Here is a 27,095-nt window from a genome sequence, read left to right on the forward strand (position 1 = left end):
CCAGTAAAGGCACTAGTTCTATACAGGGCTGTGGGTTAACTAAAAAGGAGAATTTGTCTCTAATGCAAAATTGCATGGACTTCACAAAAGTGTGTAGAAAAAAGAATGTTTTTTTTTTTTCATTTCAGCCTTGACAATGCTCCTTAAGTATATTTGGTACTAGCAAAGAAAACCAATGCAAAATTTAACTTTCTTTTAATTTGTTTCCCTAAAAAAAATAAAAAAGAAGCAGCCACAAGGTGGCACTCTGGGGCTTTAGATCCCAGTTTTCTAGCTGGAATACTCAAAACAAGCAGATTTGGAGACCTTGACATTGTTTTTTGTTAATTTTAACTGTTTTTTGTATGTGTTTAGAAACAAAAAATTGCAGATTCGTTTCCCTCTGTGTATGTGGCTGTGCGGGAAACTTTAAGAGGGACTTTGTCACCTTCTGAGCAATTTAACTATAAAATATGACCTGATCTCTTTATTCAAAGGTATTTTCAGCTCACAAGCAGCTGAACTTTGCATCTAAATTTTAAACAAGGTAAAATTTCTCAATCATCTTGGAGCCTGAAATCCCAAAGACCATATGAGAAGAGCTCTATAAACTAAATGACACACAAACATGGACCATGTTAAGGGAGTACTAGAGCTAAACAGGCTTATATGCGACTACTAAGCACTGGCCTTTCCGTGTCTGTAAGAGAATAAATGATGTTCTGAAGTGCTCTGCTTTCCCTCATCAGCTAACTATTAAGCTGGAAGAGTTTAGACCAATGTTAGGAGCGCAGGGGTCTCAAATTAAAACAAAGATTTCCAGGTCCTTATTGCTCATATGTGATAAGATGAAAGGGTCTTGACTATTTTTTCAGAGCTGAAAAGTTGCCTTTTGTTTAAAGGAATGGACTCTTTCCTGCAATGCACCTCTGTTCTAAGCGAACTGTTGTTAAATGTGTCAGATCTGTTCAGCTTTGACTGGCTGTTGTTATGACAGGGCTTGTGAGCATTTAATTATGATTCTTTTGCTAGAGACAAGGTGATTCTTTGAGTCTCAGGAGTTTGGTTGTAGTAGCTCCATGTGCATGCAGTTTTAAATGACAAGAGAACACACACACAAACCCCAATGCGCATGCATGCACGTGCGTGCGCGCACACACACACACACTCTGACACCCCAGCGGTTGATTGTCTCCTAGAACATACTTCAACTTACCCCAGTAAATATTTTAGGAAAGTTTTTCATGAAACGCTTGCAAGACTGGGTGAAAGGGGCAATATTAGTTACCAAAAATGTATTTTCATGGCTTATGGAAGTTAAATATTAGATGTTTGAACCATCTGGTGGAATCTAGGAGTGAAATGCATCTTTGGCGCAGGCACTTAAATACTATGCTGACAGGCACTATAGCAAACCCTTCTATAATAACTGCCATGTAACACTGGGAATTTCATTCACTCACATTGAACATGCATATTTGGTCCAAGGCAGAGCTGACAGAATAGTAAATAATTAATTCATTCTATTTACAAACTGTCTCTGAGCAGTTGGATTTTTGTGCATGTATATTTATTATTTGCTGGATACTTTTGTGACTAATCCTTACTCTGTAGATTGTTTGGGACCTATTGATTTTTGGCACAGTATTTGAAATCTGAGTTGTGTAGATTAGGCTTGATTGGACGCGTAGGGCACACGGTCTTATTTCTGTTCCCTGATAAGACAAATGAAACTTGAAATACTTGTGTTTGAGTTTGAAATATTCTCTAATTTGTTTAAAACTTGCTATTCCCATGAACATTCCTGTCAGTAATCGCTAAGACTAGAAATTGGTGATAAATTATCACAAGCGGGGTGGGAACACACCTGAAACAAATTCCAGAAAATACTTTCGAACACTTTTGTGAGGTACTTTGTCCCACTGTAGTCACTGTTTTGTTTGTTTGTTTGTTTCTAATTCAGATACCTACCATAAGAGTTCTGTAACCCAGCCCACAATTCCCCTTTGGGCTGAAATGTGGCAAGGAACATGTGTAAGTACTGAGCAAGTTTCCAGCAGGCAGTGGGATGAGCAATGAAATGTATTAAAATGTGTGCAAAGCTGGTTTTTGAGTTATGTGACCAAAAGAAAAACGACTCTCACTTTGCTTAATGAGTTCTCGTACAAAACAGAATTGGCAGCTGACTTTGGCAAAAAACAAAACAAAACAGTTCATCTGCATTAGTATACTAATCTCTATATAATATAGATAGGCAGATGGGTAGTAGAACCTATTTCTGCTGAGCTGTGGTGTAGTTAAATTCCATTGCTATGTGAAGTAAAAAGGAATACATCTTCATGGGAAGTCTGTTACTCTGATTATAGAGAAGTTCCTCATGTTGTGAGGTCCACACTGTATTCAACACAGGTACAAGTTTCTATTACTCACCCATTGTTCAAAGGGATTCAAGACCTTTTTTCTTTATCTCCTCTGTCCATTTCCCCCCTTGAAGAACTTATGTCCCCCTGCATGTTCTCAAACTACTGCTGAGACTAGGAGCGAATGCTGCCGTTATACCATGTTTCTATTGGGAACATGTCTGTCTCATCTGCTGTTTATTTTTTCGCTGTGGGTGTACAGGCTGACATGAGTGCTCTGTTCACTGAAACAAATAATTCTTCAGTCCTTGAAAAGGAGGGAGGTAGGGAAGACTCAAAACAGCCCAGAACGGTAATAACAGAGATTTTGTAACTTGTTTAAAAATGACAGCGGGGAAAATGAAACGGATGGGTGTCTTGATACATTTATTTTCTGGCATTTTGATCAAGTGTCATGTTGAGGAAGAGAGAATTATATGTTTATAGTTAAAACATTGGCTTTAATTGTAAACTTTTTCCTCTCTAAAAAGAAAAGATATATATAATATGGGTTTTTTAAAAACGGGATTTTCCATATCAGAGATTATTTTTGGGGGAAGAACATTTGACATGAGTGGGGAAAAATTGTTTTCTCATGATTACTTGGCAAAATACCCCCAGATAATCAAGGATTTTGATTTCAAAGTTATCTAAAAATTGTTTAACCCAGGAAAAGTCATCCTTTTAAAATGTAATAATTATAATGCAGATATTTAATCTGCTTTTAGGAATGTTTTTTCTCTTTTTTTGTGCCCAACAATTCAAACGTTTCAGTTATTGCTTTTGTAACATGCATTACAATATTGTGACAAAGAATTTATTTGTTACTCCTTTCAAGAAGCAAGAGAACTATTCATTGTAGCCTCATTCAGAAGTCATGGTAATGCTTTAAGTTAACATTCTCTAATAGGCATTTAATTCTGATTTAATAAGACCATTGCATGATAAACAAATATCAATTGATTATTAAACACATTTATTTCAGATTAACAGCAATGCCATAGATACAATAGTCATTAAACATCAGTGAAGGGATGTTCATTAATAAACTGATTTATTTACCACGGCATAAGTGTCCTGTTCCATCTAAATTAAATATCTATTTGGGAAATCTTCATCCTGTAGTATTACCAAAGGCATCTTCATGTTTGAACACTGCACAAAAAGCATTTTTAGTTCAGATTTGCAAGATGCAATCTCAAAAATAATCAATCCATATAAAGGGGCTTTGGATACTGCTAGATAACTAATTATAAAGGCAGAGCCTTTGTGCATTTCTGTACTAGATATTCTTTGTTATTCTCTTTCTTCTGAACTTTGATGCTATTTAAAAAATAAATTTAATTACCCAGTGGTTATTTACATTGCATTTATTTTTCCTCTCTAGAATTCCTTTCAAATTTAAAACCTGAAGGTCTCTAGCATTTTGGAGCATTTTATTATTCATGTCTGCTGTAAAATTTCAGGGAAGAAAAATTGTTGTCTTGCATCAGAATTTGAAATAAAGCAATGGTAAAACTCAGTGCATTGGGCCTGATCCTGCATTATTTAATGGGGGGCTTTGCTGAATAAGGATTGCAGGATTGGGATCGACATCTCCCCTTATTAATAGCAGCCATCGAAAAATCTTCCTTTTAAAAATGTTATTTTATTTAAATTACCCGGGTCTGTATAATAGTGCTGGGATGTCTATACATTTTGTAAAGATTTTTTTTCACTCTTTCATACTCTATGGGCGCAGTCTTGCAAATGTGCACATAAAAGTAAAATTACTTGCATGCATAAATCTTAACAGGATTCGGCCCTACGTCCATTTTGATCTATTTGCTTTTTACAAGAGCAGACATCTTGTGCAATTGCAGACTTACATAAATAATTTTAAATAAAAGCCCCCCCAAATTGTTCTAAAGTGTTGATGATTTTAAAGGTGCCTTTCCCTGCTGCGCCAAGATTGTACGTACAATAGCTAGAGACACAGCAGACTTTACAGTGAGCAAGTGATTTTCATAATCTAGGTTTATCTAGCCAGGGAAGTACTATCAGAATTGCCGAACTGGATCAGATCACAGGTCAGTCTAGTCCAATATCTGCTGCGGTGGCCACTATGAGTTGTTTCAGAGGAAGGTGCAAGAAACCCTGCAAAAGGTGGCTATGGAATAACCTGCCCATAGGTGAAGTTTCTTCATAGCCCCTGCTAGGTAGAGGTGGTTTACACCCATAGCATGAGGGTAAACGGGCTAGAGGGATTTAAGATTTTGAAGGGTAATGGAGAACCCATCAGTTTCTGCTTTGTTTGCTGCTCTGTGGCATATGAATAAGGGGCATCACTGGAAATTAGTGTGAACAACTAAAAGAAAATGCTCCTGCAAACAGTGTGCAAAGCTTGTAAAATTTGCAGCTGCACTGAGGATCAGAGACTCAGTGTCACTGAGTGTGAACAGGGTCTGGATAACCTAGTGACATTTGTGGTCATGCAGCCTTAAATAAAAGGTAACTTTAATCCTAGTCTTCAAGGTATAAACTCTTCACTACGAAGGCAAGGAAGACATTTCCCCCTTTGTACAAACGCTGAATAACTGTTCAGTGGCCAAATCCAATGACGGAGGAAGCAGGCATTTGAGGACATTGCAGTGGAAATGCTGTGTGTCTGCCATGCCTGAAGCATTCCACAACACCATGTCAGCGGCAGTGGTTGAGATCTGTGCAAGCCAAAGCAGCTGGGGATATGTGTGGCATACCCAGCTACTCTATGCCTACTGTGAATCTGCAGGACCAAACAGCATCTTAGTGAGGGGTTGATGGGCCTCATCTCCTGATTTTGTCTCTTGTCTATGGCATCAGTAACTGGCTCTCCACTGGGTGCTTGCATGCCCACAGCCTTGCTTTGATTTTGGCCATGTGGATTCCATCCACCAAACCCTGAGTTTTTTGTGGGAGCACAGCCCTTTAACTTGGAGTTTCTCCCTGAGTCTATTACTTGATGAGGCCATGGGACTGAGTTATCTTCCTGCTAAGCAAGTAGTATTGGCTGCTGCCAGAGGCAGCAAATGGGTTTAATGGAGCAATAGTCTGATTTGGGATGGGCCAGATTCTTCTCTCACTTATAACCTATATCACTCCACTAAGCAGAATCTGGTATAATGTTAAAGTATATTTTTTATACAAATGAATGCATTTTGGTAAAGGAAATTATTTCTTTCAGAAGAGCTTTCAAATATTTTGCAAATCGTTCACTTAAAGCCTAATGGAGTTTTCTCTAGGGCAAACTGTTTTTCTTGCCCACTCACCTGTGAGAAGCAAATTTTGACAGTGGATTAAAAAAAAAAATAATGAATTTTTTGGATGGAAAGTTCAACTCTTTCTTGGAGTGTTTCCTCCATTTGGGGGAAATGGGGATTGTGCTTGTTTAATCATAAGAGCTGGAAATCACAATAAAGGTATCAGTTAAGAATGGATCTGCAGTTGGTACAATGGGATGGAGAAAACTGTTTCTAACTAACAAACGCAGCCCAATGAAGTCAACGGAAAGACTCCCACTGAGTTTAATTGGCTTTGAATCAGACCCATGAAGGGCTTTACAATGGTGGGGATGAGGAGCCAGTCTCCTCTCTCCCCACCCACAGTGGCTGCCCGTGCTACTTAAATGCAAGATGGCCAGTTAGTGCTGCCAGAGGGGGACACGTTTATGTGGGATGAGAGAGTGGACAGGACGGTACGCTCCACCCTATGCCCGTTGGCTAGTCCCCAGCGAATGGCTCTGGGGTAAGCAGTTCCTACCCCTTCAGAAAGCGAGTAGTAAATGTCATGGCTGAACATGTCCTCCAGTCAGCATGCAGCGAGCCTGGGGGAGGGATGGAAAGCTGTAGGGCCTGGTGGAGGGGAGCCATAGCTGGTTTGGAGACGCTCCCATATATTTGGTTGCTTATCTGAACCAAGTTCCCAGTCGTTTGGTGTTGCTCTTTCCCTAGATTTAGCTGTAGATTTGCTACAGTGAAGCTGATTTGCTGCAGGCTTTCATACGAGGGGTGGCGTTTTAAGCAGCTCTTGGCGTTAGCTTATTTCTGCGCCGTTGAAGTCAAATCTGTGGGACTTGAGTGGGAGCTAAGACCACTTGGCGCTTCACTGGATCGGGCCCACAGTGTCTCTCACAAGGTTCTCAGCAGAGTGAAATGTACCAGGCCAAATTGTGTCCTTGGGCATTTGTACATGGCTCCCCCGAAGCCAATGTGAGCTGTGAATGTGAGTCTGTAGGCAGAATTGGACCCACCCTCTGGCTGTGTAAAAGAAAAGGCTTAGGGTTTTTTGTTCAGCTAAAGAGTAGAGAGCTAATCCTTCATTCCTTACTCAGACAAACCTCTCCCTGAGAAAGCACAGCAACTCTTTGCTGCTTTTACAGATCCAGACTAACACGGCTACCTCTCTGATACTCTCCCTGAGGTTAGAGAGCCTTGCCTGAGTGAGAAGTGTAGGGTTGAGCCCTTAACTTTTTTCATGGCTGCTTATATGCTTGTGTATTTATAGTCTGTATCAAACTGCAAGATTTGCACACAGATTCCGAGGGATTCTGGGATTTTGCACACAGATTCCGAGGGGGATTGCGCTGAGGCTGCCAGGCTCATTGCCCTTATGCCCTCAGTCAGATTTGACCTGTAGTCACAGGCTAGGCAGACTACTGCTCTATTCTCTAGATCAGTGGTTCCCAAGCTTGTCCCACTGCTTGTGCAGGGAAAGCCCCTGGCAGGCCGGGCTGGTACGTCCCTCGGCCCGCGCTGCTTCCAGCAGCTCCATTGGCCTGGAGCAGCGAACCATGGCCACTGGGAGCCGCAATCGCCCGAACCTGTGGACACAGCAGGTAAACAAACCAGCCCGGCCTGCCAGGGGCTTTCCCTGCACAAGTGGCGGAACAAGATTGGGAGCCACTGCTCTAGACGATCCTTGGTTCTCATACAACTGCTCATTGAGTGGTCTCCTTTTCACACAATAAAATGTAATTACCAAGGGAGAAGAGAGGTGATTAACTGAAAATTATGTTGAGACACCTGCCAAACAGACATCTGAGAAATACGGTATCTAGATTTCTTGATTCCTGTTGTATTCACCTTTGGATTCATTTAACTAAGTCGGAGGGTCAATTTATGGCCGGGGAGTTGGTCAAAAAGGAGTTGAAGACAATGTATCTAAAGTAATAAGTTACGACAGGCAGTACCTATATGGGTGATTATAACTGGAGTTAGGGTTTTTCCATCAGAAGAGTTTTATGAATGAATGCTCCCTTTTGGCAAAATTGAAAATGTCCCATGGAAAATCAAACTGATGGCTCCCCAGTTCAGCAGCTGGCGGCCACTGAAATTGACAAGAGCGTTCCAGGGGGACACAGTGCCTTCCTGTCTTCCCCTGTCCAGCTGCTAGAGAAGCAGTGGGCTGCATGGGAGATGGAGTGCCAGGGAACTCAGACACTCCTATGACCTGGCTGCCTCTCTGACAGCTGGGCTGGTGGGAGAGCTATAGAGCTGGGGTGCTCAGCCTCTGCCAGCCCACCTGGAAGGCTCTTGTCAATTTCGTTTTCCAGGTGGGCAGCTGGCAAGCTGAAAAATTCTTATTTGGTTCTTTCAAAATAGAATTTGTCTGGAAATCCTTTCATGTGAGGTTTGCACTCTTCATTCCAATTAGGGACAACATATTTTTTTATAAAAACCTTTTCATGGGCAGGGATGCCATCTTCCAGCCAGCTGTACTTATAACTCACTTTGGGTGGTGTGATAAAGCCTGAGGCCAAAAGTAGAACCTGTGTAGAAGTGTTAGAATTACCTGGAAAATCATTACCTGCTTTCACATTACTGCTCTGAAATGAAATTCTTGCCCAGAAATGGGAAGCCAGTTAGAGCGATGCATTTAGCTTGTTATTGACATGGGTGTATTAAGCTGATATTACTACTTGGCGGCTCTGTTTTTCTGCATGGAATTGAAATTCGTTTCCCCATATGCTTTCTACATATTTTGTGTTATCGCTTTTAAATCACTCTTCCTTTAATTGGCTCAGGAGAAAGGACTAATTCCTCTGCCTCTAACTTTCTGTTTTGTTTTTTTCCATAAAATGTTTAGGAAAAAAACTGCCGACTATGTAAACTAGAGATCATTAGAGGTTGTTTTTCTTAAAGAATGGATTCAGCAAAATGTTGTTTTCTCCCAGGCTCTGGGTCTCTATTTAGGGGATTTTAAGCTCTGTTATTTATTTATTTATTTATTTATTCATTAGATAGGCCCACAGTCAAGGGGAACGCGGGGTTATTAATCTTTCCTGTCATCCATTCACAGATGTGAAGTTCACACCACAGCAAATGTGAAGTCAGCAGTACGCAACCACAAGGTGGAAATTTCAAGCGAAACAAGCTTAGAGGAATGGGGGCAGGGAGAGGAGAGCGGGAGGGAGAGGGAAAAGTAAGGAGTATTGTGGGGCGGGGGGGAAGAAGAAACACGAGGAGAACGTTGAATGTAAAACACGAAACAAACGAATTAAGAGAAAAGAGCAGACGAGAGAAAAGAAAAGATGAATGAAAGCGCATGAGTGAAATGAGATATGCCAAGACAGAATATTTAAGATAGAGTGTTAATGTGTCCGTGGTTTATCTGGGTGCTTGGATATCCCAGAGATGTAAAGGGTAATCACTCTCCCAGCATGTATATGCTATTGATATGTTAATATGATTTTCTTCTCCATCTAAAAGCAATGAAGTTTTCAAACTGACTGATTAACTAGGTCTGGCAGTTTCTGTGTCTGTACACATTCAGAAGCACACATTATATATAAATATTTATACTACATACACAAGTGTCTGAAAATTCCCATAGAGCAGTGGCCAACATGAAAAGTCCTATTAGTATTGATGTGACATCAGACGGGCATGTTTGTGCTTATCTAGTTCATAGCATTATCAATCCTAATATGGCTTTTTGGGAAGACAAAATGTAAAAGGATAACATTCTTAATAGAAACATGGAGCAAACTTACATTAAACAAACCTGCAGTAATGTTGTACGAAGGAATCCCATCTCGAGTTCACTTTTCTATAACATGATCTATCTCCGAACCTTAGAGATGAATGAATGATGTACCTCCTAGGTGTGTTGCGAGACTAATGTATTAGAACTTGTTGTATAGTAATCAAAACACATTTAATTGGACTGTTAATGCAAAAAAGTATTTGGTAAATTGCTTGCTAAATTACTGTTAATCTCACTTAGAGAGCTGGTCCAATCAGTGGAGAAATGGATTCACTGAATAAATTAAAGTACATTATTTGGTCAGCTCTGGTATGTAGTAACATCCTCACTATATGAGTGGGGAAACAGATTGTGACTTGCTGAAGGTTATGTTGTCAGAGTGAGGCATAGAAACTAGGAGTCTTGAATTCTGCTGCAAAGCTCTAACCACTAAACTCTATTTCCTCCTCGGCAATGACTCACGTGCAAATCTGAACTTGTTTGCACAAATTACGTGATAGACACTTTTTTTCCCAACAAAAGTATGTGACATTGTCAGATGAGTTATAGTCTCAGCAGATAACAAACCCAGATGATATATTCCCTCCCCAATTTGTATGCATATTCTACAGGCCTTTGAACTGCTGCAGAAGTAAAATGACTTAGCTCAGACCTGTATGGCGTGCCAGGAACCAGGCACAATCTTGGTGCTTGCACAGTATGCGTGAAAGGGCCAAGGGACTTTGGTGCTGACAGTAGTTCTAGAAACTCTATAGGGCACTGGGAATAAGACTAGTAAGGGCAGGTTAATTGCCCTCTTGCTGTCCGCGTCAATCAGCGGAGATAGCCTGGCATTCTGGGGAGCATGCTGTTACTCTCTAAAAGGTTGTAACAGCTCCTGTGTGTGCACTGCCAGAGATGTTGTGCCTGTGTGAGGCTTAAGCTAGAATCTGGCGGTAGAGTAACTCTCAGAAAATGATCAGCTTGTCTGCAAGCTGGGAAAAATAGTGTTTACAGGAGTCTACATAAATCTTAGTATTTTCACCTGGACCCGACAGCAAAACATCTCTGGGAAGCTTCCCTGGAAGGCTCCTTCCTTCAAGTCTCAGCAGCTTTGAACCATCTACCTAAAGAGGAGTGGAACTGAATACCAAGCAGTTGCACATGTAGCTAGCCTATTTGCATGTGCATATTTAGGCCCTGATTCCGGCCTTACATACGCATGATCGATCAGATGCGTGTGTGGATCCCCATTATAATGCATGGGACTCAGCCTGGTGCAAAGGTCTACGGTGGAGGAATCGCTTTACAAGAGCAGGGCTGTACTGGGTGGAATTTGGATACCTATTGAAGTCTCCGAAGTTTTGTCTGGTATGCACACTATCTTCTTACAGCAGAGAGCAAACATTAGATTTAAGGAAATGAGGCCTTCTCCCCAAAATCCTGGTGTGCATTGGATTTTTGGAGCAGCAGGGAGAAGATCTTCACTGCTTTCAAAAACTACTGCACATCTATGCTCTACCAGAGCCGTTCTGGTCTGTAACAAATCCAGGGTCAACTTCTGTATGTTCTCACATACTCTTACTTGCTTTATCGTTAGATACTTTCATAATATTTCTCATGCTCAGTTAAATAAAGGTAGCCACTAACTTAGACGGTACAAACTACCTAGTACTAATTGTTGTCTTGGGTTCTAGCCTTACAGGGTATGTCTGTACTGCAATAAAAAGCCATGGCACTGAGTGTCAGAGTCTGGTTCAGTTGACTTGGGCGGGACTCGGATTGCGGGGTTAAAATCACAATGTAGACTTTTAGGCTCAGGCTGGAGTTCAGGCTCTGAAACCCTGTGGGAGTGGTGGGTCTCAAAACCCAGGCTCCAGCCCCAGCCCAAAAGTCTACACAGCAATTTTTAGCATACCCAGGCCAGTCGTGCCTGTACCACAAGTCTTTTATTGCAGTGTAGATGTACTCAAAGTGACCAAGTCTATGGTTGCTGAGCTCAGACTGGTAATGCCATAATACAATAGTCACACTCTTTCTGATGTATTAACACCAAACTGATTCAGGATTTCTTTCTCTATGTGCACAGACAGCCAGTCTAGAAGTTGTAGTAGGAGACTTGGATAGGTGAGAAAGTGCTGTTTTAATGTCTAAAAAGTCCTCCTATATGTTCCTGTCCAGGGCTCTGGAACCACTGAAAATCCATCTCTGGTTTGACATCAGAATATCTCATGGTGGGAGTGTCAGTCAATACAATACGGATGTCTGTTCAGAGTGGACATGTTCAGCATCCCTGGCTGATGTAAATCAGCATAGTTGCTTTGACTTCAGTGGCACTAGGCTGATTGATACTTGCTGGGGATCTGGCCCAGTTACTTTAATACTGAGTTTCAGTGCATTACTTTGGAACGCAGGACACTACACCCTTTACTCTTTCTTACCTAGCCTGGTTCTGGAACTCGGAATAAAATGCCAGTTTCATGTGAATTTCTGTCTTTGGTCACTTGTATGTGACACTAGTGAAATTGGTTTTCTTTTTTCTATTAGAGACAAGACAAACTCCCCCTCCCTTCGTCGAGTTCAAGAGAAAGGAAAAAAAGAGTAAGATAAAAATATAACTAGAGTTTTCCCTTGGAAGGACCTCCCACTGACTATATCATTATCTGGCTCATGGTGGGTATTGGATTCATGGCCCATAGCAATGAGGTATGTTAGTTTTGAATCTCATTTGGTTTAATAGTAAATCTCTCTGTGCCTGATTTCTCTCCTCCTTCCCCATCTTTTTTGGAGTGGGGTTGTTGCTTTCCCATTTTTCCATGAAGGGATCCGGAAAGCAATCCTCCATTAGCATTTTATTAGGGAACCTCCAACCTCCATCGGAACTTGGATGCACATGTGTGCACACCCACCCACACATACACACTGCCACTCATCTAATATGTAATCCACTTGCATGTGGTTATACTGTATAGCTTGACACACATGTAGTGAACTCTGTTCTACTGAATTGTGTCTTGAAGCAGAGTAAAGGTAAGGAATGGATTAAAAAAACCCTTGCGCTCCTGGAGATGCACCTCATGAGTTTCTCCTCTGCGTGAGCGAAGCTTGGCATGCATGTGCAAATCTGTGTGCGCACATTGGGCCCTATTTTCCTCCAGCAGGGTTTGAGTAACTCCTCTTGAAGCCAATAGGAGCTACACTTGTGTGGGGAGAACGAGGCTCTTTGTCCATATTATACTCGTTAAAAGGCAAAATGAAAACTGGCTCTTCAATTTGTATGTGCCCAGTGGAAGGTGGCTTTGGGGAGGACCGGGGTGTGTGTATGTTAGATTTCATTGTGATAGCTAGAAAAGAGTGAAATTCCTCTGCAGAAGGTGGCAAGTTCGATAGCTCTTCCTCCCCTCCCCCAAGCTAGAATGTTTTCTGCTGCCATGGGAATGGTGGTAGCCAAACTTCAGCAAAGACAGTCTTTTGAGTTGGTTTATACAGGATGGGGCGCAGAGTTACCTGTTTTGTGTAGATAAGACGCATACCTGGGAGGGAAAAGCAGAACTCCAGATCCCCCCCCACACCTTCTACGGCTTTGGTAGGTTTGGCGAGAGGCCCACAGGTGACTTTCCTGGGTCACTTGTACCTCTTGCCAGTCGCAGATTGCCTTTATGTAGCTTGGTGGGAGGGGACAAGTCTGACTGGAGTTATTGAGATCCCTTGGGCCTTGTTCCTCTTCTCACTTACAATGGTGTAACTGCATGGTTTACTCTTGATTGTGAGAGGTCAGAATCTGGCCCATTGTCACAGTGAAACATTGACATTTCTCACTACACAGGGACCATGGTCTCGTAGAAAATCCTGTTCTGTGCATTGGAAGGTCCTAAGGTTACTGCAGGTACCTGAATGTTGACTTTTTAATGACATCCATGATATAAGAGGAAAGGAGGTTGCTAGTGCACACTCCGTAGTCTCTTGGTGCATCAGTGGGAGTAGGGGGCAAAGATACCAGGCCCTTCTAGGTGCCTTTGCCTTCATATAAGGCATATTTGCTTCAATCTTAAATGACTACACACCCCTTAAAATATAATCCAGTGATGCTGGGCAATGGAAAAGCCGAGAGCTATCACTTTGAATTGCAAAGTTTCTGTATCCATAATGCATAAAGAGACCTCTGCTATTACACAAGGATTCAGTCCTCCTGCAGCTCTGGAAAATTGGACAACTTCATAGTCCTTTATGAAAATGCAATGTATTTTCTTCTCTTTTTCAGTAGTAAATTATGCATTTGAGAGTGACAAACATTAGGAAGCTGCCTTTATTACTAACAAAACTGGGCAGGAGGGGACAGGGAGTTGGCAGAACCCATGACAGAATGTTTAATAACTTTTGTGATTACAATTTCCTAGAGGTGATGTGTATAATATGTATTTCTCCCCTTTCATTTTAAGATAACACTTATGCTGGAGATTGTTTCATTTATGCATTTTGAACTTCTTCCTGGGTCAAAGGTTAGCATAGTTTGGAACAACCACAATAAATGCTTCATGTCTAAGTTGTGAAGCCTTCTGTTTCTTTTAAGGGCAAAATACCACTAGTTTTCTCAGCCCAGCAGTATGACAGTTGACAAGAGAAGTCCCCCATCACCTTGTAATGAATAAATGATGACACATTTGAAGCTTATAAAACTAATCGGCATTTGAAAATATCACTGTGGGGAGCCATTTTGCTGAAGACTGGTGATGTATCTGCAGTGGGGTGCCAAAATGAGCAATTTCTTATATGAGATTCTGGAGAAAATAAATTGAAATTTTATTTTGGGTAATTTTCTGGCCAGGAAACTTTACTCGTTGGGGAAATTTCCCTCAAATGGCATCAAAACATGGACACTTAAAAAACTTTTGCTTATCTTGATACAAAATTTGATCTTTGGCTGAATGAAATTGAATAATATTTTAGTGAAATGCAATGTTTTGTACTCAGCATCAGTTTTCATTGATGGAGAGTGGGGGGGGGGGGAATGAGGAGGGTAGAATAATGGGATGCATGGGCCTTTTCAGGGGAATCGGAACAAGGGAATTCTCACTGTTTAGCCCAGGAGCCGTGTGAGTATGTGTCGGGACAGCAAGGCACACTGGTAAGTAATGCCAAGGAGTATAAGTAGCAGTCTTTCTTCAGAACTGAAAGACCAGGGATGAAGCAAGAGCTGGAGTGAGGCTCTCCAAGAGCTTGGAAAAGAGCCTGTGGCCAAGGCTTCCTGAGTGAGGGAGAAGTCCATATTCAATCCTCTGCATTAACAGGGGGAAGTGTAGGGCAGAATTTCCCAGAGGAAAGGACTAGTGACACTGCTTAGCCCAGGAAGGGGAGGGCAAAACTACAAACTGTTGAAGCAGGGGTGAAGGTTGAGGCCTGGGATGCAACAAGGATATATTCTGTGTCTGGACTCTTGCTTGTGCTAGCGAGTCAAGGCAATAAACACTGAACCACACCAAAGTATACTTCCCCAAGAGATTGAAGACCACATGCATCTGATGAGAGATAAGAACTTGCTACGGTGACAAACATTAAGTACAGGCTGTGTTCCATTTATTTTTCCTCAGGCCAGTGGGACGTAAGGTTGTTTTAATCAAGTATTGAAGGATTGGGCCCAATTATTTGAGGTGATGAGTGCCTGTGCTGAGGTACTGAGCAACTTCAGCTCCTCACTAGATTTAGTTGGATGGCTTCAATGATGTATGGCCAGAAGTAGAACAATGCATCTGAATTCAGGGCTGAATTTGTAGCTTAAACTGCACTATGATGACCAGATCTGAACACTCTGAACTTTGGGATGGCTCCAGCTTGGACCCAGACTTTCAAATGCCCAAGTTTAGGAGAGTCTCACTCTAGGGCTCTACTGCTGCTCATAGATAAGAAGTTCAGATCCAGCGTGTTGAGTTGGGCATGCCCAGCCCAGGGGCCTACACAATCTCACCCTTTTTACACCTCTGCTCTCATTCTCCCAACTTTCCTCCCAGCCCTTAGTCTCCTTCCCGTCATGACTTTTGCAGTTTCAATTGTGCAGCTGCTTATGCTTTGAACAATTTCCAAATTCCTATTTTCCAAGTGCCTCCCCCTTCAAATCCTGTCTTAACACCTTGTCACAAAAATCCTACCTTCTCCTTCTCACCAATAGTTTCCCCAAGGCCTCCTTTTACTCGACTGTTGTCCCATGCTTTAACTTTGTTTTTGGTCTCCCTTCGGCCCGCACCCCTCATCTCATTTACTGTTTAACTCCTTGTTCTAGGAGGTGCTGCCTACATTTGTGGTATTATTTAGAGGGTTTTTAGTGACTGTGGTAGGTAAGGTGGTGCCATATTTTTCTAAGAGAAGTCTTTCTGAGAATTGCCTCTCTTTCAGTATGCTCCGATTAGCTATTGGTTTCACTTGTTACCTACACATTGGGTTACTGTGAAATGGGGTGGAAAGCAACTTGCATTTGAGGGGCAACTCAGCATTGCTGGCTGTGGAGACCAAGAACTGGCTGAAGCTCAAGGTGGAAAGTGCACAGTGTAAGCCCCAGAAAGCCCAGCCAGGGGGCTGACATTCTCTAACTGGCTAAGTGTATCCAGACACGTGCAGCCATTGGTTATCAGACAGAGAAAGTAACTTAATTTTTGTTGTTACTGTTTTGTCTATCCTGGATACCAATATGGACCCCCCAGAGCAGCTTGTGACACTGGCAGACTAGGTGCCAGCTCTTGTCAAGGCTTTAGGCCTCAGCTGAGCACTAACAAATTAATTGCAGGAAAGCAGTCAGTTTCACCTATGTGTTAGTATGGTTAGGATGGATGTTGAACTTACAACAATGTGTTTAGTAATTAGATTTTGTGAAATGCTTGTAAATTGCTGCATGCATTGATCTCACTTTATCACATGCCGAAGGTATCATTTAAATTTTATGACTATAAAAAAATGTTTGCTCTGAAACTGTGAACCTAATCAGGAGGGATCATCTTCTAACCATCAAGAAAGCTAATCAATACTAAATGGGCCATTGTGGGCCATCACAATACAAAGACTTTGTTAATTGCCCCTTTACACCCAGAAGTGGTTATGTGCAAGGGGGTTCATCCCATCAGCTTGATATCTGGAAGAAGGAAATAAAAATATCTGACAAGAAAATTTTTCTTCTCTTTTTCTGTTTGGACTCTCTCTGGGTTGGAGCTACAAAACAGAAGCAGAGATCCCTCAAGGTCAACCTGGGTTAGCCACCCTAAAAGACCTTGAGCTGACAGATTACTACGACTGTCATGTTTTAAAACCATAAACTGTAATTCTACTTTATATGCTTTATCCTTGTAATAACTCTTTAATTTCCTTTTCCTAGTTAATAAACCTTTAGTTAGTTGATTGATGGAAAGACTGGTTACAAGCATGGTCTTTGGCGGGGGGTTTAAGGTACAAATTGACCTGGGGTAAGTGGCTGGTCTCTTGGGACTGGAAGCAACCTGAATATTGTGTGATCTTCAGTGTATAGCAACCAATTATCAGTAGGCCCATCTTGCCTGGGTGGCAAGATAGACTGGAATGCCCAAGGGGCCGGTCTGTTATATAAAGCTACTACAGTAGTTCACACTTGTTAATGGGTTGATGAAATCTAATTATAGGACATGTGACCAGTTTGGAGTGTCTGCCCTGCTTCTTGACAGTCTATGCTGAGGTTGGCACTCAGTCGTGACCCACTCCAGACAGCATGACACACCTCAAACTTTAATGTATTTATCCTTGCAACACCCCTCTAAGATAGGGAAGTTCTCTTATCTCTGTTTTACAGATGGCGACTTGAGGCACAGAGAAGAAGGGTAACATCAGAGTCATAACCAGGCATTTTAGCATCTGGGGCGAATAAGCATATTTTCACCCCATACCATTTTTTTGTCATTTTTCCCCTCAGCGGTGATGCAAGGGGGAGGAGATGCAGGGTCACATGCCCCCCATCCCCTGATTTTTTGGTTGTGCCCCTCCCCAACCTAGACAGGCTGAAGTGATAGGGGGTGGAGGTGGCACTCTCTCCCCGACTCCTGCCATGATGGCTGGCCTGACTGACCCCTGCTGCATGGGGCTTTGTGTCACTTTGGTTTCCACCCCATTTTTCTGGTAATGGCCCTGGGTAATGTGTTCAAAAGCCCCTAAGTGACATAAGTGCCTACGTCATGTTCTGAAAAGGGCCTAAGTGACTCTGAAAGTCAATGGGCTCCTCAGTGCATAAATCTCTTTTGAAAATGGGATGCAGGCACAAAACTTTAGAAAATGGGATCCCAAGTGGCTTACCCAATGCATCATGGGAAGCCTGTGGTGGAGCATGGACCTGCACCCAGGTCTTTCAACATCTAGGCGACTACCCTAACTACTGGGCCATCCTTCCTGTCTGGAAACATCTCCTCAAACTTATCTGCAATTGAGGAGTTGCCAATAGCCGCAAGAGTTCCTTGGCAGCACAGTTTGGAGACTGTTATAAAATGTAAATAGCGTTTTCAACATTAAATATTTTGTATTTTAAAAACTGAGACAGTGTTATTTACTCCCTCCCCTTCCCTCCCACTCTTCCCCCCCCCCCAGCAGATGGGACGTGGATCATTTTAATTAGATTTTATTGGACTGTTATATGGCCCATAATTGTGATCATTACTCATTTTCACTGCGGTTCAGACAGATTCTCTATTTAGACATGATGATATTTTGATGAGACAAGTCCCATGTAACTTGTTATGTTAGGGGCCAGTAGCCAAAGCAGTGGAATTAGGTGTTTTCATAGCATTAATTTTCATAGCATTAAAAAGAATTGGAATAGATTAATAAAGATGTAATGGGCAATTTGTGTTTCTCTGTGCCCAAGCTGTGGGTGCTGCAGGCAAAGTGTCTCTTTGGCCTACTTACTCAACAACAGGTCATGCTGAAAATTCAGGAAACAAACTCTCCAACCACTGAAATCCTGAATAGCAGGTATGGGAAGTATAGCACAGAGGCCTAGCGCTCTGCCAGTTCATCATCTGTGTGGCGGATTCAAATACTGGGGCCGAGTCATAGTTTAAGGCCAGAAGGAATCATTAGATCATCTAAATTTTACTCAGTTATGCCGCCAGTGCTTGTACCCCCAGTTGCAAGTATTGAGCCCGATAACTTGTGCTTGACTAAAGCATAACTTTTGTGTTCACTATCCTTAGTTGGTGGAAATCAGTGTAGCCGCACCGAAGTCAATGCAGCCGTGCTAATTCATGCCAGCTCAGTGTCTGGCCCATTGCACTTTGGTCTCATTCCAGTCTCTATTAGATACTTATTTGCATATGAACTGACAATGATTCACACCTGCTGCTAAGAGGTTAGGGCTGGAGGCTGAAGAAATCTGAAACTGTCTATGTGAATCTGACAAGTTGAACTATTCTCTCCTTTTTGTCTCACAGGGACACCTGGGCAGATCACTGAGGCATTCCCTTCTCTTCCTAGACTGGGCCCCTTCTGGAGAGCAGAGGGTATTATAGATCACGAGTGGTGCTGAATATGTTGGCAGATACCCCTAGAGAATGTCTCCCACATCCATCCCGGCTGTTAAATTCTGGTCTAGTCCCTTCTTTTGATTTAACTAATGCAGTCTCTTCCTATATATGGCTTCCGTGATTTTCACCATTTAAGTCGATCCAACACGCAAAAGCATAAATTGTATTTCTCCCTCCATAGCTCCAACCAGATCAGTCCCTCCTAAATCCCAGTGCTCAATTTCCTCCTCCTGCTTCACACACAAATTCTCAATCTTCATTTTCAAAGTCATACAGTCCCCTTCTTGCTTAAATCTCGCTCCCTGTCTCTTCCCCCTTGTATGCGCTCAGGCCCTAGGCTTTGGCAACCTGGCACAGCTTGTTGCTCTCATGATCACCTTCTGTCCCTCCATCCCCTGTACCTGGTAGCCCTGTCTAGAGCCTGTGTGCCATGCAACTTTACTCTAACTTCCCCTTCACGTCTTTGGTTGTTCTCCTAACACTCCATGCAGCTACTCCTGCCTTCTAGCCTGATCTTGTTCCTTCAAACCCCCACTAAAATACTCCAGCATATTTTTTTTTTTAAAAAGCAAAACTTTTCTTACCAGTCACCATGTCCTTGTTTGTGTTATTGAAACTTTGGCACTTAACAAAAACGTAAATTAGAACTTGGTCAAATATTCATTGTGAAATATTAGTTACTAAGTTAGCCCTCTTCTCTCTTTGGGAATGAAAACGATCTGACTTCTCTGCACGGATTCATTATTTCTGTGTTTTGGTAGTTTTCATCTGGAGGTCATTCGCAAATGGTTACCTTCGAAAATGCCATTTGTCACTTGGATTATGTTGTCAGACATCAAATTCACGTGGCACTGTTTCTGCTCCTTGGCTGGATGAGTGAAACATTCTCAGCAGGAGAACAACTAGCCACAAACGTCTGGTATGAATTCTTTATACAAATAATTTACATTAAAATGGGTGAAACCTCAGGCTTCATTTTCTCTCAGTCATGGGAATAATTGCAAGCAGTGATAATCACCACCCCACAAATCTGGCCCTCTTTCTTGTAAACACATTCATGAAGCAGGTTTTAGTACGATTCAGCCAACTCTAATACCTCCCTGTAACCCTTATCTTTTGCAGATTCCGCCCCCCCCCGCCATGGTTGACATTCACTTGCACTTTTTCTAGCTTACATTTAGGGTTGCCATCTTTGGTTGGACAAATTCCTGGAGATTCATCACATGACCTAATCTGTAATTAAAGATTAATCTTTAATTCCCAGAGACTCCAGGACAATCCTGGAGGGTTGGCAGCCCTACTTACTTTGTGTGTAGAATGCCAGGGATGCTGATGGCACCATAGAAATAATATGTAATATTGCTTTGTTTGTGTGAGCTGGTATATTTTTTGCTAAGGTTCTGCTGAGTGCCCCTGTGCCCATATGGAGTCTCATGAAAAGTCTCTGGGATTTTCCTTCATAGCTCTCATTGCATGATCCAAGACCGATTTTACGTTGCCCTGGGCAAGGGTAAAATTACCATTGTATAATTAGGAGGGCAGGAAGCAAAGGTGGAAGTCCTGTTGAGGAGATCAGCAACAAGAAAAGTCCTACTCTGAAAAGGAAAGAGAATAGGATATGGAAATGGCTGGCAGGGTTCAGTCTACCACAGACGTGGTCCCAGATCTTAATTACTGGCATAGGCAACCATGGCGATAGTAGGAGGGGGGTGGATCTTGTCTGTGCTTTCCATCTGCTGTCTGCTGAGACAGGAAAGTTCCAAGCCAGGTGTAGCTGCTAACAACAGAGCAATGCTCAGCAAGTTAAGTTTAATTAAAGGGCTAATTATTCCCACTCTGGAATGGACCTATCACTGTACCTGTATTCATATTCTGAATCTCTTCCTCTGCTGTATATGCTGTATACACTTATCTTCTATTGTTGCTGTAATGTTGTATTTTTCTTAAGCGATGGATGAGTTTTTGATGCTCGTGAAAAGTGAGAGCTAAGAGATTAGCTAGAGCCAAGTCTAGGAGGAGGATTTTCACTATTATGGCATTTCCCAACAGAGATTCTCATAGCACTTTACTTGAGCCTTCCAGCCCCCAGCTGACTAGGTGTTTCCACTTCAGTGGCATGGCAGTAACTGAGCATTAGACAGAGACTTGCGCAGGTTCACATAGTGACTCAGTAGCAGAACTGGGACTAGAACTCAGGCATCATGACTCCCAGACCCCTGGCCTAATCATTAGATCACTAAACAAAACTCTTTTTTCTTAGGGCAGGTCCATACTCACCGTGCGGGTGGACGCGGTGAGTTCGACTTCACGGAGTTCGAACTATCGCGTCTGATCTAGACGCGATAGTTCGAACTCCGGAAGCGCCGCGGTCGACTCCGGTACTCCACCACTGCAAACGGCGGTGGTGGAGTCGACGGGGGAGCCGCGGAGTTCGACCCCGCCGCGTCTGGACGGGTGAGTAGTTCGAATTAGGGTACTTCGAATTCAGCTACGCTATTCCCGTAGCTGAATTTGCGTACCCTAATTCGAACCCCCTTTTTAGTGTGGACCAGGCCTTAGCTACACCATTGTAAATCCAGAGGAACCCATTGACTTCTATGGAGCTGCTGGATTTGCTCCAGCATAAACTAGAATGTGGCCCACTGCCTCCTTGGCACTGGCATTTCTCATACACAGCTCTGTCAATACAACTTCATGCTGCATTTGTTAGTTTCCTAAAGACTGGTGTAACCTTTGCTTACTCCATGTGGCTTGAAATCTTCTAAGTGGCCTGATGTGTTTGTGATGTGTATATATGTAATAACGACAGACCCCAGTGTGTGGGATCAAACCTGGGGCTTCTGGCGCTTAGTGCACGAGCCTCTACTGCATGAGCTAAAAGCCCTATTCCTGTTAGCTAAGGCTGTACATGCTATATTTCCTATTAGCATTTTTCTGTCCCCTAATCTGCTCCTTTTCCCCAGTCTCTTCTAACTGGGACATGAACCCATAAAGTTGAACTTCTGAACTTTGAACTGTTGAAGTCACAATGCTAGAAAGTGTTTGAATTAGACAAAATGAGTAAACCCACCAGTAGTTGTGACAATGGTATCCATTGTGAGTAGACTGAGAGCCAAGCGCTTTGAGATCCTTGGGTGAAAGATGCTGTAGAAAGGCTGAGTGGTGCTGTCGTAGTCCACAAATTAAGAAAAACGACTCTTGTGAGATGCTATAGCCTTAATGTTTTTGTTTTAAAACAGGGAGTACACTATCTTATGGGTGCAGTTTGTCCTTTGGAATTCAAGGTACTAGTTTGTGACTGCATGCCAGGTACATGGATGGCTAAAGGACATCAAATGAAATTGCTCCTGGTATACAAGTTTCAGCCAAAACCACTTTTTACAGCTATGTTATGAACCCAAAGAAACCATATAACCTAGGTTTGTAATCAAAACAACCTGCCACAACTCAGATTACTCAATACTCATTGAGTTACAGGTCAAGAATGGCTTGCTGAAATTATTTGGTGAATAATTTCTAATAGCTAATCCACTTAATAAAAATATAAGCTGCTCATGAAGAGAAAGAGGTGAATTTGGTGGATAAATGGTTCACACTAACAATTGTTCACCCAGTTCTGGCTGTGGCTATGACAACCCGAGCTCTTGTTTACTTAATCTGAATATTTGACCTTTACACATTTTGGAAATGGTATTTTCCCTCTTAATTATGTTGAAGGGACACTTCCGTTTTAGTGCTCTGACGGACATGTCTATAAATAGCTATTGCGTGTACCAGAACTTAACGCTGAAGCCTTCAGCGAAGTCAGCATTGCTAGGATTTTCTAAGCCTGAGTTAGAAACCACGTGGAGTTTAATCATTAATCACTAGTCCTTTAATTAACAGCTCTGAGCTTTGAACAAAAGGTGCTTGCTGCAAGGCTGCCAAGGGGCCCTGAACTCTTCAGTGTGTCTTCATGCTGAGGACCCAGTGGCCTTCAGAAAAGAGGCTGATGGAGCAAGCTACTCCTCCTGTCGAGGGTCACCTTTCAAAGGAAGAGCAGATGTTCATGGCTTCATCTTCCTTCTCTCGCCTGCCCTGTTGGCTAACTGCAGTTTTGAGCTGACTCACCCCAGATAGGCTGCCAGCTCTCTGAAGCAGGCAACCCGCAGGAGCAGAGCCATGCTCAGAAGAGGCCTGGTTTGCTGCCAAATGGAACCCAGGTTGTCTGAAGTCTTATTGGCTTCATCAGGCCAGGTGAGTTTGAATGGAAGAAGGGGGAAAGCTGCTGCAGGCTTGGCAAATTGTACACGGGGATGCTCAAAATGGAGCACGAGAGAGGGGAAGAAAACACTGCTATATGACTTGGCCAATATTTTTCTGCATTCCCTTTGCTGTGGCTGAAGATATTTATGTTTTAATATGGGCTTCTCCCCTTCATAGTCTGGCTTTCCTCTGAGCCTGCAGTAAAATCTGAAGGCCTGATCCTCAACTGATGTAAATTGGCATAGCTGTATTGGAGTTAATGGACCCACACTGGTTTACACCAGCTGAAGCTCTAGCCGTAGCCTGGTGTTTTGGATATCCTATTCTGTTACTCTGATTATGATGTTAATTTAGGATAATGACTTCACAGTGTGTTAAAAGAAGCCTAGGGGATGGGTGATGAAGGAACACAACTGGGTTCAAATAAACAATTTTGGTAATTAGTAAGCAGGGTGAGAAAAGTGAATTTTAAAAAAATGAGGAGACTAAATGGATTATTTAGGTATGATACACTGGGAATTTTTTCATTATCATCAGAAACCCTCCTGAGGAGCAAAACACTTGAGACGAAAGCTTGAGTAGTAGCTGCTTTGGCAACATGTTCATGGTGCAACAGAGAGTGTGCGAGCCTATGTCATGCACTGGGCTGATGCCAGTGCACTGCTGCCCTCTCTCGGAGAGATTGGCATTTGCTATAGGTGTGTGCGAACCGGCTGTCGCACTATACCAAAAAAGATATAATCTGTCTTCTCTTACTACCTGTCAATGCAACAGAGAATGCGCACTTGGTGATAGAGGCCTGGGGAACAGACACCTTCCCAAGCCTTGTTTATCTCTACAGAAGAAATCTAGGGCTGAGGATTGTTCCAAGTGCTGTCTCGCTATGCAGAGTTAAGTTAGGGTGAGATTATAAAATCCCCACAGTGATGTGCAAACTGGCTTCTCTTTCTTAACTTCCTCCAATCATTGAAGACTGGGGGAGCACAAGTGTTCTGCACACCTTGGGACTGAAGCAATGTACTCAGCATGTTTGCAGGGTATTTTGTTCATGCAACAGAGAACAAACAATGGTAAAATGCTGAGGGGCCTGAAGCATAACCCTAGATCCAGATCCTCATAATCTTAAATTTAGCAGAGTTTGTGTGTCCTGGGCAGGGGTGAAAGTAACTTACAGGACTTACTGCTGGAGTCCTGAGGGGGACATGGCATCACCTAGAAGAGGCGTGACCTCAACCAGAATAGGCGTGGCCTCAAGATTTAAAGGTCCTGGGGCACTGGCTGTGGCTGGGAGCCCGAGGGCCTTTAAATCAACCCAGGGCTCCCAGCTGCAGAGGTGGCTGGAAGCCCCCGGGGCTCAGGGGCAAATTAAAGGGTGGGATATAAAGGGCCCAGAGCTCCCACAGCTGCGGGGAACCCTGAGACTTGCTGGGCTGGGGCCGGGATTTAAAGGGCCTGGAGCTCCTGCCGCTGCGGCAGGGAGCCCAGAGCCCTTTAAATCCCTGCCACGGAAGCCGGTGCGGTCCGGCACGGTGTACTGGCTCTTACCAGTACGCCGTACCAGACCATACTGGCTTACTTTCACCTCTGGTCGTGGAACAGGTATTTCAGAATCCAGACTCAAATCCTAATTTCACATGCTGCTGCTCTTGCTCTAATGGAATGAACCACAACTCTGGACCTGCAAATTTTGGGGATTGGAAGGCTTTCAAGATCTGGTTCCAAAGTTTGTGGCTCAGGACTATATCTAATAAAATATGCTGCCTTTCTCTATAGAAGATAACTAGCTGGGAGGAGGCAGATGAGACTTTTGCGAGAAAATGAATGGGATCTTTAAAGGGAAGGGCTGATACCACACAGCTGTTGAACCCCTTCAGTAGCCTTGACTTCTGAACAATAGGAGTTGTCATGCTCTGGTAGAACATTGATCATTTACTAGTTCAGTATCCGGTCTCCCGCAATAGGCTTGTTCCTGATGCATCAAAGATAGGAGAAACACCCAATACAGTATAAAGCTGTATCCTTCTCTCACCAAGCACGATGTCAGTTTTTCCCCTTGCAATGCATTCTTCAACATTAGCTGGAAATTGCCAGAAGGGCTGAATTCTAGAATGTGGGGTACTGTAGCCCATACAGTCTCACTGGCTGGTGCTGCTAGGCACTGAAATGGGTAAGAAGGCACAGAGTCCTGAATAAAGCCAGGTAGATGCACAGATAGAGCCCAAGGATGAAATACTTGTTGTTTGTTGTAGCATCGCTGAATGGCGCACACAGGTTTTTCTGTGCCAAGAGGGATTTTACGGGGACACTGCTAAATGGAGGCAGTAAATTTAACTTTTAAAGGGCTATGAATTGAAACTTTTGGCTAAAAATGGAAATCCTGTTACTCATTACTGAGCCCTTTTAACTTCACTTGGAACAGGACAGTATTTTTTACCTCTAAGGCCATTGGAAACTGGAGAGTTAGATGTGTCACTTGTTGCTTGGCTACATGCAGTGGTGATGTACTAAGGTAGCGGGGGCCTAGCAGGATGGTAGCTGAACCCTGCAGTGCATCTTTCAAGGTGAGTGAGGGCAGTCAAGGTTATTTATCCCAGGGTGGAACGCTAGTCTGCAGTGTGGCCACAAATCCGGTGGGAACTGGGGCTTGTTGAAGTCAATTTCCACCTAGAGAATGTACCCAAGCTGCAAAATCCAGATCTAGAGTAACACTTTTGAAGCACCAAAGTGACTTAGGCTGCTGAGACCCTTTTCACTTAGGAGACAGAAGCCTATGTTGTGCTGTCTTCACTGCAATTGTTACCTGTGCTAGCTGGACTCAAGCTAAATTGGGTGGGCTAACCTATGCACAGCTTTTGCTATGTAGACATACCTCTGTTCTTAATTCACCTCTGCTCTGGATGCCAACATTTCAACCCAGCTTTTTCACAAATGGAAAAGATTTACTGTCTCTCTAGGCCCTTGAGGAGGATATTTATCCTCCTCACAGAACCATGTGATTTGACAACATTAACAGTCTCTGCCCAGCAGAACTAAATGGCTGGAATAACAGAACAGGGGGTTCTGCGGGTCAGGAGTTGGGAGTGAAGAACTATGACTGGAATATCAGTGGTCATTGCAGGTCAGAGTTGGGGACACTGGCTGAGCTGTCTGTGAGGTTGTCAGGGCTGGAACTGTAGAGGATGCTGAAGATCAGGGATGAGGTGCATTGGATTGGTAACACTGTGGCAGAAAAGTAGAAAATACTCAATGCTGGCGAAAACCCAGGCATATTGCAGATTATTAACCCTTCACATTCACAAACACCTAATTCACCAACACCAAAATTAAAATTGTGATGGGGGAAGCCCTTTGTTCACAATCATCCAGCAGAAGGAGCTGAACATTTCCCATGCATGAGTGAATAGGAGGCTAATAGAAGTTGATATTCCCATGTAAGTTTAAAGGGAGAGAAGAACAAAAAATCCCCCAGATATTTCTTCCTTGCTTGCTTTTTCCATCTTATTTCTTTTCCCTCCATGTCAACTCCAAACAAGACAGGACTAAAATTAATGGGGAAAGCAGCAATTAGCAAATTAGGTTAGCGGCATGTTGCAGTGTGCCATGGCTGCCAGGTGTGAGGGGCTCTGGCAGTATATTTATTAGCGGCTGTCAGAAAAGTGACACTTTGATGAATGAAGCTGGGTAATCAGCACCCTCCGACAGTGAGCACTGCGAGGCCTCAACATGCTAAACTGCAAAATCAAACCTTTTTTTAACCCCCTGTACAAAAATAAAATAACAACAACAAAAAAACCTACAAGAAAAACATGTTTTTTCCATCAGGAATTAGTGATAACTGGGGGGAGGGCGGGGAAGGATGGAGGAAAGGCAATTTGCTGTGGAAATGTGGGCAGGTTCTGGAGTTCTTCTGTCCTTGGGAGACGGGACTCAGGTTAACATTGTAGACAGTTTAAAAATATGTGGGCCA

At 43.0% G+C, this 27,095-nt stretch overlaps 1 long non-coding RNA gene across 1 annotated transcript in view; it reads left to right on the top strand.

Moving 5' to 3' along the window:
• Positions 1-2,293: 2,293 nt before the first annotated feature.
• LOC120381277 overlaps positions 2,294-27,095 on the top strand; it is a 301,408-nt gene continuing 276,606 nt past the window's right edge. The window contains exon 1 of the long non-coding RNA XR_005587994.1: positions 2,294-2,388. This is a non-coding gene — a long non-coding RNA (uncharacterized LOC120381277). The remainder of the gene's footprint in view (positions 2,389-27,095) is intronic.

The sequence above is a fragment of the Mauremys reevesii genome, linkage group 13, assembly GCF_016161935.1.
Source record: "Mauremys reevesii isolate NIE-2019 linkage group 13, ASM1616193v1, whole genome shotgun sequence".
Lineage (NCBI taxonomy): Eukaryota > Metazoa > Chordata > Testudines > Geoemydidae > Mauremys > Mauremys reevesii.